At 33.5% G+C, this 17,351-nt stretch overlaps 2 long non-coding RNA genes across 2 annotated transcripts; one reads left to right on the forward strand and one right to left on the reverse strand.

Moving 5' to 3' along the window:
* Nucleotides 1–1,064: 1,064 nt before the first annotated feature.
* Nucleotides 1,065–10,081, reverse strand: LOC107845970. The gene is made up of 3 exons (XR_001667126.2): nt 9,880–10,081; nt 9,587–9,650; nt 1,065–1,424 (listed from the first exon to the last, which is right to left on the reverse strand). It is a non-coding gene; the product is annotated as an uncharacterized LOC107845970 (long non-coding RNA).
* A 281-nt stretch (nt 10,082–10,362) lies between these two features.
* LOC107845969 lies at nt 10,363–17,108 on the forward strand. Its single transcript, XR_007045944.1, has 3 exons — nt 10,363–11,894; nt 13,228–13,343; nt 14,415–17,108. It is a non-coding gene; the product is annotated as an uncharacterized LOC107845969 (long non-coding RNA).
* Nucleotides 17,109–17,351: the final 243 nt, after the last annotated feature.

Genomic DNA, 17,351 nt, shown 5'->3' on the forward strand with positions numbered 1-17,351 from the left:
ATATCTGCTTCAGCTGCTTCACACATAATTTGACTGTATCACCCATAGTTAATTATTATAAGTCATCTAAATATTAAAAAATTATTATAAAGTCATCTAAGTATTAAAAAATTAATAATATTTAATGTTAAAGTTACTTAACGTTTTATATGCAACCCATTTAATTTTTTTTCCGCAAGTATTTTTGTATAGTAATTTTGTTATATCACTTTTAATTAGACATGTCTGTCTCGTTGTTTCAACCGTGATTTTACTATATCACCCCTAATTAATTATTATGACCACTTAAGCATTATATCAATTAATAATATTTGATAAAAAGTGAAATTGTTTCAAAATGATAAGTTAATCAAAAAGATTTCACAAGTATTTTTTCTAGTAATTTTGCTATATCACTTCTAATTAGTAGTTGTGAGTCATTAAGACATGACTGCTTCACTACTTCAATTGTAGCTTTAGAATTTCACCCATAATTAACTATTATGTTCATCTAAGCATTATGACACTTAAATTGGAATAGAAGAAAAAATATTATACATCACAATAATTTAAAAGTTAAATTATTTAAAAAATATAATTGACTATCAATGCCACAAAAGTTTGGACAATGAGAACGATTTATATTATTTAAAAATTACATAAAAAATATTATAAATTACAATAATTAATATCTTAAAATATCTATAAAAAAAATTGCTATATATTTTTAAAAAATATTATAAATTACAATAATTAAAATAAATTTTAAAAAAAATATTTGTTGCGCCTGTGCCTTGCACGAGCTATTGGTAACTAGTAATAGTATTATATAGAAAAATGAGCAAGGAAACGATCAAGGAAAAATTCGTAAATATCCTCTTATACAGGGGTAAAATAGTAATTTTAATCTCCAACTTTTCTTTCCCTTGCAAATCTTTCTTCTCATATATCACAATCCTCTTCTTCTCCCTCCCAAAGCTCTACAATCATGAATCAAAACATGTCGCGACCCAAAATAGGACCATGATCAACGCTAAGGAGTTTAGGACTCCAACGCAAGCCTCGTCAGAATTCTACAGAAAATTAGGCAAAATTTCCACTGTTTTTAGGCCTAACAAGAAAATTTTCTGTCGCAATTCAACAACAAAACAACCCAACAGCACAACCACCAACACCAGAGATTATCAACACTTCTCCAATACCACCAACTAACAACATAAAATCCATCTCCAGAACATGAGAGGAAATTTCAATATTCTACAAATCCAAAATAACTAAAGATTCAAAACTCTACAGACATGACTATAGAGCAAACTAAGAGTTTTCAAGAAAAAGAACCATAACGAATAAATAAATTATAGCCCACGTGAACAATTGTGGGGCTCACTAAGAATATGTCACTCGGATCCTCTAGCCAACACGATCCTCACCGTCACCTGTGTTCTCTGAAAAAAATAATAGCGAGGAGTGAGCCACTAGCTCAGTGAGTAATAAACTTAACCACAACCGTTTTAAAAAGGGGACAAGTCATAAATTATCATGAAACAATGCTCTTTTAGAAAACAGTAACGATAAACAATATCATTCTTTCATGTAAGCCAAGGGAACTAATAGTTCAGAAATAAACTTCAAAAGCATCGTATCATATCAAATATTACATATTTGGGAGGTTTCCAAGAATGAATCATGTAATCAGTATGGCATTCTTCTTCATTAAGAATAATCCATAACAGTGGACCCCTCATAAAGGAGTCAAATCATATCATCAGTGTGGCCATTCTTCTCCATTAAGAATAACCCATAACAGTGGACCCCTCATAAAGGATTCAAATCATGTCAGTATAAGTATGTTAGTTCTACCTTTCCACTCGTGAGAGTTGTAACATTCATCAGTAAATACAAGGTACACCAGGTCTAACGATCCCGCTGTTAGCTACGAGATTCAATCAAGGTCTACTTCCATTTATAATTTGTAAACCATAGGATATTCATTTGAAAGAATTTTTCATAATAATACATATCATTTAAAGCTCATATCAAATTATATTACATAGAAACTTGAATAAAAACACATGTCAAAAATACTTATTTCTCATATAAGTGAAAATATTCACCGTAATAATATCATATCTCAAATAACCATTTCAATATCATATCCAAATCATATCTCAAATAAACTTTCCCATATCATATCAAGATCATATTTCAAATAACCGTTTCAGTATCATATCAAATAAAGGACTTGTCCTACATGCAATTTAAAAGTATATCATAACTCATTGTTTCATCAAAAACATGTATAAACATGCAATTTAATAAACACAAATTGTCGTAAGATTACTACTCACTGTATAATTTCCCAAATGCCAACTTGTCACCTCAAACAATTGATGGGACTCCTTTCCATCGAATCTAAAATCATATCATATTAATCTCAAGTTAATACTCTTGTTTAGGCTAATTCCGTGATAAAGTTAAACTACCCAACCCTTAAGGTTTCATGATATCATTCAATTTCTCAAACTTTGTATCCAAAACATCTTATTACCCATAATTCTTGTCTTTAGTAACTAAATTTCAATATCCAAATCAAATTAACTTGACTAAAATTTACAATAAAATATAGAAAAAGATTTACCTTGAACCCAGAAGAAGTCCCAGTCAAAACCCTTAAGCTTTCTTTCCTTTTCACTGAATGAAAAAATTGATCGTCTTTTTCTTTCTTTTGTATGAGACTAAGCAGATAGCAATTCTTCCTTTGTTAGAGGCAATGTGATTCCACTAGTGGCAAAGACAATGCCTTTATTATTGGTTAAATTGGCAAAGGCTATCCCTTTGCTTGAATTCCTTATAATATATATAAAATAAAAAAAATAGGCACATGGCCATTAGAATCTCTGAAAGGGCGAAGCCCCCCTTCTTTTTTAAACTAATTTTATATTAAGAAAGTTTGTAAATGGCCAAGGCCTAATATTTTTTTTTAAAAATCTCATTCCAATATGAAGTTGGAAATATGACTCATACTCCACACTCTTTTCCTTTTCAAGTTGATGGATGGGCTTGGCCCACTTTATTATTATTATTATTATATATATATATAAGGGATATTACATTCTCCCCACCTTATGAAATTTGATCCCCGAATTTAGAACAAGTGCATACCTGAAGACTGAAACAAGTGAGGGTACTTGAGTCTCATATCCTTTTATGAGTCCTATGTAGCTTCTTCTATGGTATGATTCTTCCATAAGACTTTCACGGACACAAACTCTTTTGAACGTAACCTTCTTACTTCTCGATCAAGGATAGCCATTGGTTCCTCCTCGTAGGTTAAGTTCTTAATCAAGTTGGAAGGTCGGTGCTTCGAGCACACGAGAAGAATCTGATATACACTTCCTTAGTATAGAGACATGAAATACCAAGTGGATGAAAGATATCTCGGGGAGAAGTGCCACACGGTATGCCACTCCTCCTATACGCTTAAGTATCTCATAAGGTCCTACAAATCTCGGGCTCAATTTACCTCTTTTTTCAAATCGTATCACATTCTTCAAAGGAGAGACTCATAGAAAAACCTTATCCCCAACTGTGAAAACTAAATCTCTTCTCCTCTTGTCTGCATAAGAATTTTGTCTGCTTTGAGCTGTGAAAAATCCTTGTCTAATAAATTGAACCTTGTCCATATCATCTTGTACCAAGTCTGGTCCTAAAACTTTATCCTCTTCAACTTCAAATCACCCGATAGGAGAACGACATCACCTACCATACAAGGTTTCATATGGACCCATCTAAATGCTTGACTGAAAACTATTATTGTAAGTAAATTCAGCTAAGGGTAAGTAAGTAAACCAACTACCTCCAAAGTAAAGAATATAAGATCTCAACATATCCTTCAAGATTTGTATAGTACGCTCAGACTGTCCGTCTGTCTATGGATGAAATGCAATACTAAGATCTACTTGAGTACCCAATGCTTCTTGAAAAGATCTCCAAAAGCATGAAGTGAAATGTGATCCTCTATCAGAAATGATGAACAAATGAACTCTATAAAGTTGGACAATTTCATCCATAAATAACTGGGCATATTTCACTCCACTATATGTAGTCTTTACTGGCCGAAAGTGAGCTGACTTAGTAAAGCGGTCCACAACTACCCATACAGATTCATGACCCTTAATGGTTCGTGGTAGCTCGATTACAAAATCTATAGTAAATCTTTCCCATTTCTAATTTGAAATCTTGATCTCTTGCAATAACCCTGCTGGTCGTTGATGCTTTGCTTTAACCTGTTGGCAAGTCAAGCAACTAGAAACAAAGTTAGCAGAGTCTTTCTTCATACCTTTCCACCAGTACAACTGCTTCAGGTTATGATACTTCTTAGTGGAACCAGGGTGACTGGTATATCTGGAGTTGTGAGCTTTCTCAAGAATAGCTCATTTTAACCCATCTGCAGCCGGTACACATAATCGATTACCCACTCGAAGAATACCATCACAATCAACACTCATCATTTTATTTTGACCAGCTAAGACCTTATCTCAATATTTACACATCTGCACATCCTCGATTTGAGTAGCCTTTATGCGCTCTACGAAAGAAGATTTAGCTTGAACACAAGACAACAACACCCTTGACCTGCCAACACCAAAACTGACACCTTTGCCTTCAAGTTTCTGTACATCTTTCGCCAACTGCCTCTTTCCAGGAGCTATATGCATCAAACTACCCATAGATTTCTTGTTCAAAGCATCAGCCACAATATTAGCTTTTCCAGTATGATACAAGATAGAACAATCATAATCTTTGAGTAGTTCCATCCACCAACGTTGTCAAAGATTTAGATCTCTCTGCTGAAAAATATACTTCAAGCTCTTATGATCGGTATAAATCTCACAAGATTCACCATATAAGTAATGCCTCCAAATCTTAAGAGCAAACACCACAACGGCCATCTTCAAATCATGGATAGGATAATTCAGCTCTTGCTTCTTCAACTATCTCAAAGCATAAGCTATAACATGATCGTATTGCATGAGAACACATCCTAATCCAACCCATGAAGCATCACCGAATACCTTAAATCCTCCAGAACCTGATGGTAAGGCTAAAACTGGTGAAGTGGTCAAACATGTTTTGAGTTTCTAAAATCTCTACTCACATTCTTCCGCCCATTGGAACTGTACATTTTTCTATGTTAACTTGGTCAATGGAGCTGCAATTTTAGAGAAATCCTGCACAAACCGCCTGAATTAATTATCTAAACCTATAAAGCTATGAGTCTCCATAGGTGAAGTAGTTCTAGGCCATTTTTGCACTGCTTCTATCTTTTTAGAATCCATTGTAATACCATCTTTGGAGACAACATGCCTAAAAAATGATACTGAGTCAAGCCAAAATTCGCACTTTGAGAACTTAGCATAGAGCTTATGTTCCCGTAATGTCTACAATACAGTCATCAGATGATTCTCATGTTCTTCCTGGCTATGAGAATATATCAAAATATCATTAATGAATACTATCACAAATTTATCCAGGACTAGCCTGAACACCCTATTCATCAAGTCCATGAATGCAGTAGGAGCATTGGTTAACCTGAAAGGCATCAGAAGAAACTCATAATGCCCATATCGAGTTTTAAATGTTGTCTTAGATATATCTTCCTCCTTGATTCTAAGCTGATGGTAACCCGATCGGAGATCAATCTTTGAAAAATGAGCAGCTCTTTGTAACTGATCAAACAGGTCCTCTATAAGAGAAAATGGATACTTATTACGTATTGTTACCTTGTTTAGTTGCCTGTAGTCAATACACATTCTTGGAGACCCATCTTTCTTCTTTACAAATAAAACTAGTGTACCCCATGGCAATATTCTCAGTCTGATAAAATTCTTATCTAGCAAGTCTTGCAACTATTTTTTGAGCTCCTTCAACTCTGTGGGTGCCATACGATATGGGGTATAGATATTAGCATAGTGTCAGGTTCCAAATCAATACCGAAGTCTATCTCACATACTAGAGGCAATCTTGGCAACTCCTCAGGAAATACATCAGAGAATTCCCTCACCACAGGTATAATCTCCAAACTAAGTCTTCCTGTACTATCATCACTCATCAAAGCCAAGAGACCCATGCAACCTTTTTTTAAAAGTCTTTGGGTCTTCATAAAAGATATACTTTTACTAACCTATGGAACTTGACCCCCTTCCGATATAAAACTAGATTCGTTGGGTATCTCAAATCGAACTATCTTTGCATGACAATCTACGGTATCATAGCAAGGAGATAACCAATCCATGCCCATCAACACATCAAATTCAATCATATCAAGTACAATCAGGTCAGTAAGGGTAACCCTACCTCCCACTATAATCTCGCAATTACGGTACACATTTTCAACTAATAAAAAATCTCTCACAGTAGTAGCAACAAGAAAGGGATAATTTAACATCTCTAGATGTCTATCGAATCTCACAGCAAAGTAAGAGAACACATAAGAGTGGGTAGAACCCGGATCAATAAGGCATATGCATCAAAAGAGCAAACGGAAAGAATACTTGTCACCACTGCATTCGAGGCCTGAACATCCTGTCTAGTAAGTGCAAAGACTCTCGGTTGGCCTCTACTAGTACTTTCTTGTGCCTGATTCCCAGTAACCCATTCTCCATTACCTCGACTTCTACTTCTCATACCAGAAGGATTACGAGTAGTCTGGCTAGGTACAGCTACCTGACCAGAACCCTGACTAACATTTCTCTGAAGCTGAGGGAAATCCCTGATACGATGACCTGACTGACCATATCGAAAGCACGCTTCAATCAAAATATGACACTGTCTTATATGTGATTTTCCACAAGTCTGGCAGGATGGATTAGTGGCATGCATCTGGCCAGAACTATAATATCCCTGAGATGCTGAGGACCCCTGAGTACCCTGTCTAGCAGGTGGCTTATACGCAGACTGTGAAACCAAATCCATCCCTATCTGATGACCTTGATGCTTTTTCCTTATTTTCCATTCTATGATTTACACTTAAGTCACCACTGGAAGATCTACCCATCTTAGCCTTCTTACGAACCTCATAAGCTGTCCGTTTCACACGACCCTTGTCCTCAATCATTCTAGCAAGATCCACTATCTCATAATAGGTTAATACTTTCATCTGTGGGGCCACTGTATTATAAAGATGAGGGACTAGCCCATTTACAAATCTCTAGACTCGAGCTTCTTCTATGGACACCACGTATGGAGCATATCTAGCCAACTTGCAAAATAGTGTTATAAGTTGATACATCCATATCTGGAGTCTGAACCAATCTCTCAAACTGAGCTGCATATTTTTATTTCTGACTGTCAGAAAGAAAGGTATCCATGAAGAACTTAGTGAGCTCGTCCCTTGTCAAAGGTGCTGCTTTTGCAGGCCTTCCTAGAAATAAAGTATCATACCAAGTTTTAGTTGTGTCTTCCAATTTTTACGATGTAATCTCCACAGCCCTCTCACTAGAATATCCTAACACTCGCAGCGCCTTGAAAGTACCATCTAAAAAGCCCTGAGGATCAGTTGAGCTGTCTGAACCTGGAAATTTTGGTGACTTAAACTTTAGAAACTCCTGCAAAGATGTCTCCTTATTTCCAAAGTTGTATGTCTGAACAGGTGCTTGAAACTGTGCAAAATTGTGTTGACCACCCCTCTCCTATCTATCTAGTCGGTCGGCCAAACCCTCTATGGATCTTTGCATGGAAATAAGTGCCTCAGCAGTAATACCCTCATGATATGGAGGAGGTAGACTAATATTTCCTTCAGAAGTAGGTTCTCTTGAACTTCTTGGAGTGACAGTGCGATTTCTTATGGTATTACGACTACCCCTACCTCTGCCTCTTCCGCAGGCTCTACCTATTCCCCTACCAGTAGTTGCTCTCTGAACCATCTGATTTAACAAAACAAGATAGTTAGATTTATCTAATTGATCCTAAACGTCACACACGTATAGAAGAATAAGAAAGAAGATCAAGGCACATCCTATCACGCTCTCGCAGAATCACGATTATAAAAATGGCCGATAACATAACCATAATTATGATTCTACTACTATCGTATGCTCCATAGTCATAGAATTAACTTAGGCGCTTTGATACCAACTTTGTCATGACCCAAAATAGGACCATGACCGGCGCTAAGGAGTTTACGACTCCAAAGTAAGCCTCGTCAGAATTCTATAGAAAATTGTGCAGAATTTCCCCTATTTTTAGGCCTAACAAGAAAATTTTCTGTCTCAATTAAACAACAAAACAACTCAACAGAACAACCACCAACACCATAGATCATCAACATTTCACCAATACCACCCACTGAAAACATAAAATCCATCTCCAGAACATGAGAGGAAATTTCAATATTCCACAAATCCAAAATAACTAAAGATTCAAAACTCTAAAGACATGACTATGGAGCAAACTAAGATGTTTCAAGAAAAAGAACCATCACGAATAAATAAACTATAGCCCATAAACTATAGACCACGTGAACAATTGCGGGGCTCACCAGGAATATGTCACTCAAATCCCCTAGCCAACACGATCCTCACCGTCACCTGTATTCTATGAAAAAAATAATAGCGAGGAGTGAGCCACTAGCTCAGTGAGTAATAAACTTAACCACAATCCTTTTAAAATGGGGACAATTCATAAATCATCATGAAATAATGCTCTTTCAGAAAACAATAACGATAAACAATATCATTCTTTCATGTAAGCCAAGTGAACTAATAGTTCAAAAATAAACTTCAAAAGCATCGTATCATGTCAAATATTACATATTTGGGAGGTTTTCAAAAATGAATTATGTAATCAGTGTGGCATTCTTCTTCATTAAGAATAACCCATATAGCGGACCCCTCATAAAGGAATCAAATCATATCATCAGTGTGACCATTCTTCTTCATTAAGAATAACCCATAACAGTGGACCCCTCATAAGGGAGTCAAATCATGTCAGTATCAGTATGCTAGTTCTACCCTCCTACTAGTGAAGGTTGTAACATTCATCAGTAAATACAAGGTGCACCAGGTCTAACGATCCCGCTTTTAGCTACGGGATTCAATCAAGGTCTACTCCCATTTATACTTTGTAAAACCATAGGATATTCATTTGAAAGCATTTTTCAAGTTCATATCATTTAAAGTTCATCTCAAATCATGTTACATATAAACTTGAATAAAAACACATGTCAAAAATACTTATTTCTCATGTAAGTGAAAATATTCACCGTAATAATATCATATCTCAAATAACCATTTCAATATCATATCCAAATCATATCTCAAATAACCTTTCCAATATCATATCAAGGTTATATCTCAAATAACCATTTCAATATCATATCAAGATCATATTTCAAATAATCATTTCAATAACATATCAAGGTCATAACTCAAATAACCATTTCAATATCATATCAAAATCATATTTCAAATAACCGTTTCAATATCATATCAAATAAAGGACTTATCCCACATGCAATTTCAAAGTATATCATAACTCATTATTTTATTAAAAACATATATAAATATGCAATTTAATAAATACAAATAGTGGTAAGATTACTACTCACTGAACAAATTCGTGAATACCAACTTGTCACCTCGAACAATTGATGGGACTTCCTTCCATCGAATCTAAAATCATATCATATCAATCTCAAGTTAATACTCTTGTTTAGGCTAATTCCGTGATAAAGTTAAACTACCCAACCCTTAAGATTTCATGATATCCTTCAATTTCTCAAACTTTATATTCAAAACAACATCTTATTACCCAAAATTCTTGTCTTTGATAACTAAATTTCAATATCCAAATCAAATTAACTTGATTAAACTTTACAATAAAATATAGAAAAGGATTTACCTTGAACCCAAAAGAATTTCCAGTCAAAATCCTTAAGCTTTCTTTTCTTTTCACTGAACGAATAATTTGATCATCTTTTTCTTTCTTTTGCATGAGACTAAGCAGATAGCAATTCTGCCTTTGTTAGAGACACTGTGCTTCCAGTGGTAAAGCCAATGCCTTTATTATTAGTTAAATTGGCAAAAGCTATCTCTTTTGTTGAATTCCTTATAATATATATAAAATAAAAAAAATTTAGGCACATGGCCATTAGAATCACGGAAAGGGCAAAACCCCACTTCTTTTTTAAACTAATTTTATATTAAGAAAGTGTGCATATGGCCAAGGCCTAATATTTATTTTTTTTAAAATCTCATTCCAACATGAAGTTGGAAATATGACTCATGCTCCACATTCTTTTCCTTTTCAAGTTGATGGATGGGCTTCGCCCACTTTTTTTTTATATATATATAAGGGATATTACAAAATAGCTACAAGACCAGTAACTCTTAGTATTATATTTGTTTTGTTCTTCTCTAATTTACTGTTTAATTTTTCTCCTTTTTTATAAGTTTGTTTATTTTCTTTTACCGGAATGAACAACTCCAATAACAGTGGAGTAGTTTATTTTATCACTATAAAGGTTTAGTATGTTTATTTTATTTCATTTCTCTTTTTCATGCTTCAGGGTATGATTTACCTTTGATTTTTCGTGCTTCAGGGTATGGGCATATTTCTGGTGTTCATCTAGTAACAACCATCAAGGTGTCCATTCTGAAAGTTATTGAGTGTGGAACGAAAATTGAGTGTGATATATTAGTTGAAAACAGGAATAAAGTTTTAAAGTCTATGATAATCCACATGATTTGTTCACTCAATGAATAATTTCAGAAGTTGAGATTTTTGATAAAATTCTGTAATTTCTTGTATGTTTGCAATATGTTTAGTTGTTCCTGAAATGACGTATAAGTTAAATTCTGCGTGTTCAATAGTTTGGCACCTCTTATTTGATTTTTGGATGCACCATGACAGTACCACAGAGCAATAGTTCTTGACAAAGCGCCTGTGCTCCTAGCACTTACATGAATAGGATGCCCATTATATCACTAGCTTTAACTTTACTAGGAATACATTCAGAAATAAAAATTCCATCACATGGCCTATGGGATATAAATATAAAGCAAATAAATAGAAAGAAATTCACAATTTAGGACTATGACTTCTATTTGCAGTCAAAGACACATGTTGTGTTATTACACGAGACAATGAGAGTGAAACATTAAAGAGAAGGAAAAATAAAGAAACAAAAGGATCCAATAGCATCTGTTAGTAGCATAAAATAAAATTTTAGTTTTCTTTCTTGAAAGATAAGTTCAAATTGAAAGGAAGCAAATTCGCAAAATGTATCAGTTGTTATGCCGCAAATACGTGCATCTTTTTTTTAAATGTATATAATTTTATGTAACTAGATGGATAAGGTTATCAGATATGTATTGCTTACGCTATGTTCATAAGCTCGCCAACTTCTTATATTCTTTGCCGATTAAATTATTACTTGGAAGAAACTGACAATCATTTTAGTGAAAACTAGCTTTCTGAATATTTATGGATAGGATGCAGTAATTTTAATGTTTAGAAAGACCACATGATTTCTATAGTATATTGAATGAATGTCACTTTCAATTAACAAAAGTTAGAATAGCAAAAAAACAAAAAAAAGAAAGAAGGAAATCACAGTTGCGGCATAGACAGGGATTATTAAATATACTTGAGTTTACATTCTTATAATATATCCTCCCCTCCGGTTGAGTGGTTTAATTTTCATCGGTTCTTGTTCATAGAAAGATACAAGGGTTATTTATTTATGTGCTGATAGATATTAGTACTTCACAACATTCTATTCACATGCTCAGAATATATAATCTCTTATTTTTTTGCAGATGAAAGCTTGGGCAAAAGCGCAGAATATTAATAGCTCAAAAGCGAAAACTTTGAATTCATTATCTGTAATACTTCTGCTTACTTTTCATTTGTAGGTATGAGCCAAGTATAAGTTATTTCTCTGTTGCCATCTTACTCTTTGTTGCTTTGTTACGTATTATGAATTGCATGTTGATCACTTTGGGTCAATAAAAATTGTCCCTTCAATTGAATGTTTTGTTATCATGTTGATTAAACTGTCAGCATAAGAGCTACTGGTGGATTTATACTTTACATAACCTTACACAACGTATTCTTTGATAAATTATACTGATCATAGTTATGAGTAAAATCTATTGTTTCTTTTCATGATTTTGTTGCCTTCCTTTATTCTAATGATGACCTTCATTCTAGAAATTCAATGTTATGGGCTACGATACTTTCTATGAAAGCTAATCTAAGCAAAAAGAGACAAAATATGATTACAAGATCAAATTTAAATGTTTCAACTTATAAACGAAAAAAAAAAAGAGAGAGAAAAATATTCTCTATTTGAACATTAATGTTGTTGCTTGAATCTGAGCTGGTCAATCAAGTTAGATATCTATGTGAAAAAGGGTAGAGGAGCAGAAACTATTATCCACCATGTTTTGAGCTAGAAAACAACGTATTTCTAGGTTATATTAAAAGAGAAAAGAAACAACAACATTCTTTTTTGAATATGCATGCACAATAAATAATCATTCAATAAGTTAGCATAATACTCACCATGAAGCATAAGTAATGGTGGATACTTTTTGGTTAGTAATCTTGAAGGTCCTTTTACAGGTCTCAATAGTAGTTTTGAGTTGGATGTTTCTCCTCCTTTTGCCTTGCACAAAGTAGTTATTTGGGTGGGGGGTGGGGGGTCAAGGATAAAAATGTGCATAATATGCTATCGACAGTATCCTTTAATGAAGTTGTTCTAAGCATGATAGAATGCCCAGTTTGTTACAGTATTCTTACAACATTAAGTTTCTATTGTTTCAACTTGTAAACCATAAAAAATAAGAAAGTGTCAAAAGTCACTGGTCAATCTCAAACTGAAGTCTTTCATTCCCACCCCCCACCCCACCCCAAATTCAAAATATAACTTTGTGCATAAACTTGGTATATTATCATCTTTATTACTATCAATTTATATGTTGATATGGGTTGCATAAAAATTAATGATGGGCCATATGGCTCTTTGGTGTATTGTGGTCCATATAAGCAAGAACGAGACAGAACTTGCTTTGAAAGTGAATAGTGCAATTGATAATGGTGACGCACTAGCTGAAGAGTCTAATTCGGACTTAAGTTGATCCCAACAACAAGTATTTTTTTAATTATAAAAGATCACCTCTGATATGTATTGGTTCAAATAAAATATATAATTTTTCTGATTTTTACTTTTTGTTGTATTTGCAGGTAACTTATTTAAAGAAAAGGTATTAATTTTCACTTAATGAGTACATGTTTTTAACAACATCTTCCAGCATCGAGAGACTATGCAGAGGAGATTATTCTTTTCCTAATTCAAAAAGGTATTGATATCAATGTTTCAACCTCTTGATAAATTTTTTATTCATAAATAAGTCTGCTTCATCTGCAAAGCTTCCTTAATGTGCAAATATTTATTAGTGTCTTATATTTTTTTAATCATATTGATAAATTTTTATGCGTTCTCCAGATCTTTTTCATCTTTCACAAGTCAGAAAGAAAATAGTAATTTACCAACACCACTACTATATACTCAATTGGAGAGTCGAATGTACATGATTAGAACTTTTAGTTTTAGATTTTTTTATATATATATTTTATTTGAAAATATTTTGCAGCTAGCATTCAGCTGTAAGTTTTGAGAAATTGTCTTCTTTGAGAGAATTTTTTTTTTATAAAGAGGTATATATTTAATTCATAAATTTGGTACTTTGTTATCAAGAATCTTACTTCTTGAATGAAAGATATGTTGGTAAGAAGTTTTTGAACATTGAGTTTGTTTGATGTTAAAGTTTTTATATTCGTTTGACACTTACATAGATTGCTTATTACATTAAATATAAAGTTAAATATAGGTAAATTAAAAATCACAAACACCTACCTCTATAATAACAAGACAATGAAATCAAATTACTAGCCTGGTTTGGGCAAAAATTTTATAGTTGCAATCTAAAAATGCGCTACTGCAGTGGTTTGGAAGCATAACTTTACAGTATATGTTGGAACTCTATTTTCAGTTAATTATTCATTGGAGTTATGAGGTATGCCAATTTTTCACTCTTGCAGCAAGAATAATTAAAATAATTTTATTTTGAGGGAGAGAATTCAAGTTCTTCAAGGACTTTTAACAAAAAAAAAAATTTTAAGAAATCAAACGATTTAAGGCATCGACTTTGACTGGGGAAATAGAAACTTAAGGAGTAAATTTCACTAAACTAGACTCACAGAAATATTACTATCTTTTAGTTGAGGCCTTAGTAGGCACTTTTAGTGATTTAGTATTTGATAATCATCTACGAAATTTTTTGTGATTGTTATTGATTTATAAATCTCATATTATTTTGATTGACATGATCTTTGAGCATGTGCTAAATTTGTTCATTATCATGCAACAGTGCCAGAAAGTAATGAAAAATAAGAATGGTCTTCTTGCATTCTTGACATGTCAAAATATCATTGCCAAGGCTTGGTATACAAAGACAACAATGATGAGTAGATTGCATTTTCTTTCTCTGATTCTGGATCAATGAAGACCGTTAAACACTTGCAAAGAGAGTTAACCTATTGAGCAGGTACTTCTAACTTCATGGTGTACAACAAACACAAAGAGAAATCAAATCACACTTAGAACTTACTTTGCAAATGTAAAAAATATTGCTAAAAGAAGTAGAGTTATTCATAATTTTCGTAAGTAAAAATCTAAGGAAAACGTATGTATTTGTAGCCAACAAAAGGTAGTGCGAACAAGTGTTTTTATGCTATAACAGAAAAAGTCATAGCCTATTCAATGTGAATCTGCTATTCAAATTGCATTTTTTTCTTGGTATCTTTTCGAAAATAAAGAAGCACTTACTCATTTTTCATTTATCTCTCGCGAAAGGCCTAACAAAATCTACAACAATTGTCAGATGCTACGAAACCTAAGACTTGATTTGCCTCTAAGAACCTTACTTGAGATACTTTCTACTAGCATGTTTAACTTTTGATCTAGACATGGCTAAGAAAGATCGTAGTATCAATTAACTTCTAAAGTTCCTCAGTGTTGGTGATATATAGAAACTATATTGAACCTTCAGTGATCAAGATGCTGAACAGATTATTCATTAGGACCTCCAGTTGACCATATGTTCTTTCCAGAAGTGTGTATATGTGCTTGTGTTGGCCAAACGTGTAACAATCATAAAATAATATTTAGGAGTTAATTAGCTATTTAGCCTCTTCGGCTTTCTATTTTAGAAGTGTACTTTCTCAAAAAAGATAAAGAAATTTCTACATAAAGTTTGTGTGAACTACAAAATACATCTTGAGGTTTTCTCTCTAGACGTATTTCATTGTGTGTCACTGCAATGGGAATAGGTTTATCTGTGAATAGTCTTTGTCAAGTTATCATTGGCAATTGGGTCCTTCTTCAAGATCTCTTATGTTCAAACCATGTCAGAGGTCTAAAAGTTGTTCCACAGAAACTATAGGTACTAACAAACTTGTTATTGTCAAAGAACATGTTGCTCCTTTACTTTAAACTAAAACCTAAACTAAGAGACTCATCTATATTGCATTAGAAGAGAAAACGGCAACCCTCTCCCTTGTAGGCAAGAGTCCTACCCTCAAGAAGCTTACAGTTTTTCTACTTTCAATCTTTCAATGAGTTATGATGGATGAACAACTGATATTTGCATAATGCGAGGGGGATGCATCTGTCATATAATTAACTTAATTGATGAAGCACAATTAATTCTTCAGAAATACAAGAGAAAAAAGAGCATGAATACTACTCACAACATAGCCAGCTACAATACTTGCCAGTTGCCATTTTAGTTAATGACTGGTACTGATAAATCTAGCTGGTGTTGGCCAAAATGGGTAAAAGCCTGATAGATTACATTGTTATCCTGTAAAATTATTCAACTGTATATATTTAACAGTAAATATTCCATGGACAACAAGTTCATTATGTCCAACTCTAACTTCCTCAAAGTGAATCAAAAAGAATAAATGAAGTTGCATGTTGTATGCAAATTATCCGTAAAAGAAACTGGTAAATAAATAGAGTGTAGAGATATGTCGGATCAATACTCAGCCACCATGGAAATATTTTGCTTAGCTTTGCAATGTGGTTGGTGATAGAAAGGAGCCAGATCACAGCAGATCCAAACACGATTCAAAAGCTCTTTGAAGCTATATAAATTTAAAATTTATCATTGGCAACCTCTTCTTCTTTATTGGGCAATTTATCTTCTATGCAACTTCTGCATATACTAGAGCACTCCGGTACACTAAAGTTCCCGCTATTTGCAAGGTCTGATGAAGAGTCCAACCACAAGGATCTTTTGTGCGCAGTCTTACCTTGCATTTCTGCAAGAGGCTATTTCCGAGGCTTAACTTCTGCACGTACTACTTTTAGTAAATATTTTATGTCTTTCATTATGCGTCATCTGTTTTCATTTGCTTTTTCCTTTGTCAGTGAAGGCATTTCCCAAGAATGTTACAAGCAAACCTTGTAAGCTGACTACCTTCTTATAAGGCCGAAATGACCCACATTATATGAGAATTCGCAAAATCTATTCAAGTAAAATTTTCTTTCCATTTACAGCATTGATCTTCACATCTTATAAAGTGAGTTGTAGAACTCCACAAGAAAAAACATGTGAGGATGTCACTATAGTTGAAACATCGATTGTAGTTGAATATGTTATGACACTTTGTGATTTGAGTTGCCTCAACACTGCTTTAGCTCAACATCTCAGTGAAGAGTTGAAGAGGTTCTACAAGAACTAGAGAAAATTCAAGAAGATCATTATGAAGTATATCAAGAAATATGAGACTGGTGAATAAAAAGGATATTTTGACGTTGTTGGAGAAATTGAAGAAGTGTGCTTGTGTCATTTTTGTGTTGGCTCACACTCAAGGTACAAAATCTGTATGTCATTACTTCAGGTTTTGGGGGACCCCATGTCTTGAATCTGCTTTTGCTGCACATATAAAATGTATATCTATAATTTTTTCGGCTTTCTTACAATCATGCTTAGACCAATGTTCATGTTCTGAAAATATGGGTAATAAAAGGTGTTAATGCACCTCTTGGAGTTAAACAGGCTCTCTTAGGATAATTTTAGTGGTATTGGAATGTCATCCTCTTTTGCTAATCAACAGATTTATGTTTTTTTTTTTATTTCACAAATATTGGTTATTTATGTAGTAAATATGTTGATCTTCTAGGACTCAAGAACATGAACTTTAGATTGAGCCCATGCTGATTGGTTGTAGGATAGCAGACTAGCAGTGAATATTATTGATCTTTATCTATAATGTTTGATTCATGGGATGGTTTTATA

The sequence above is a fragment of the Capsicum annuum genome, chromosome 10 (assembly GCF_002878395.1).
Source record: "Capsicum annuum cultivar UCD-10X-F1 chromosome 10, UCD10Xv1.1, whole genome shotgun sequence".
NCBI classification, from domain to species: domain Eukaryota; kingdom Viridiplantae; phylum Streptophyta; class Magnoliopsida; order Solanales; family Solanaceae; genus Capsicum; species Capsicum annuum.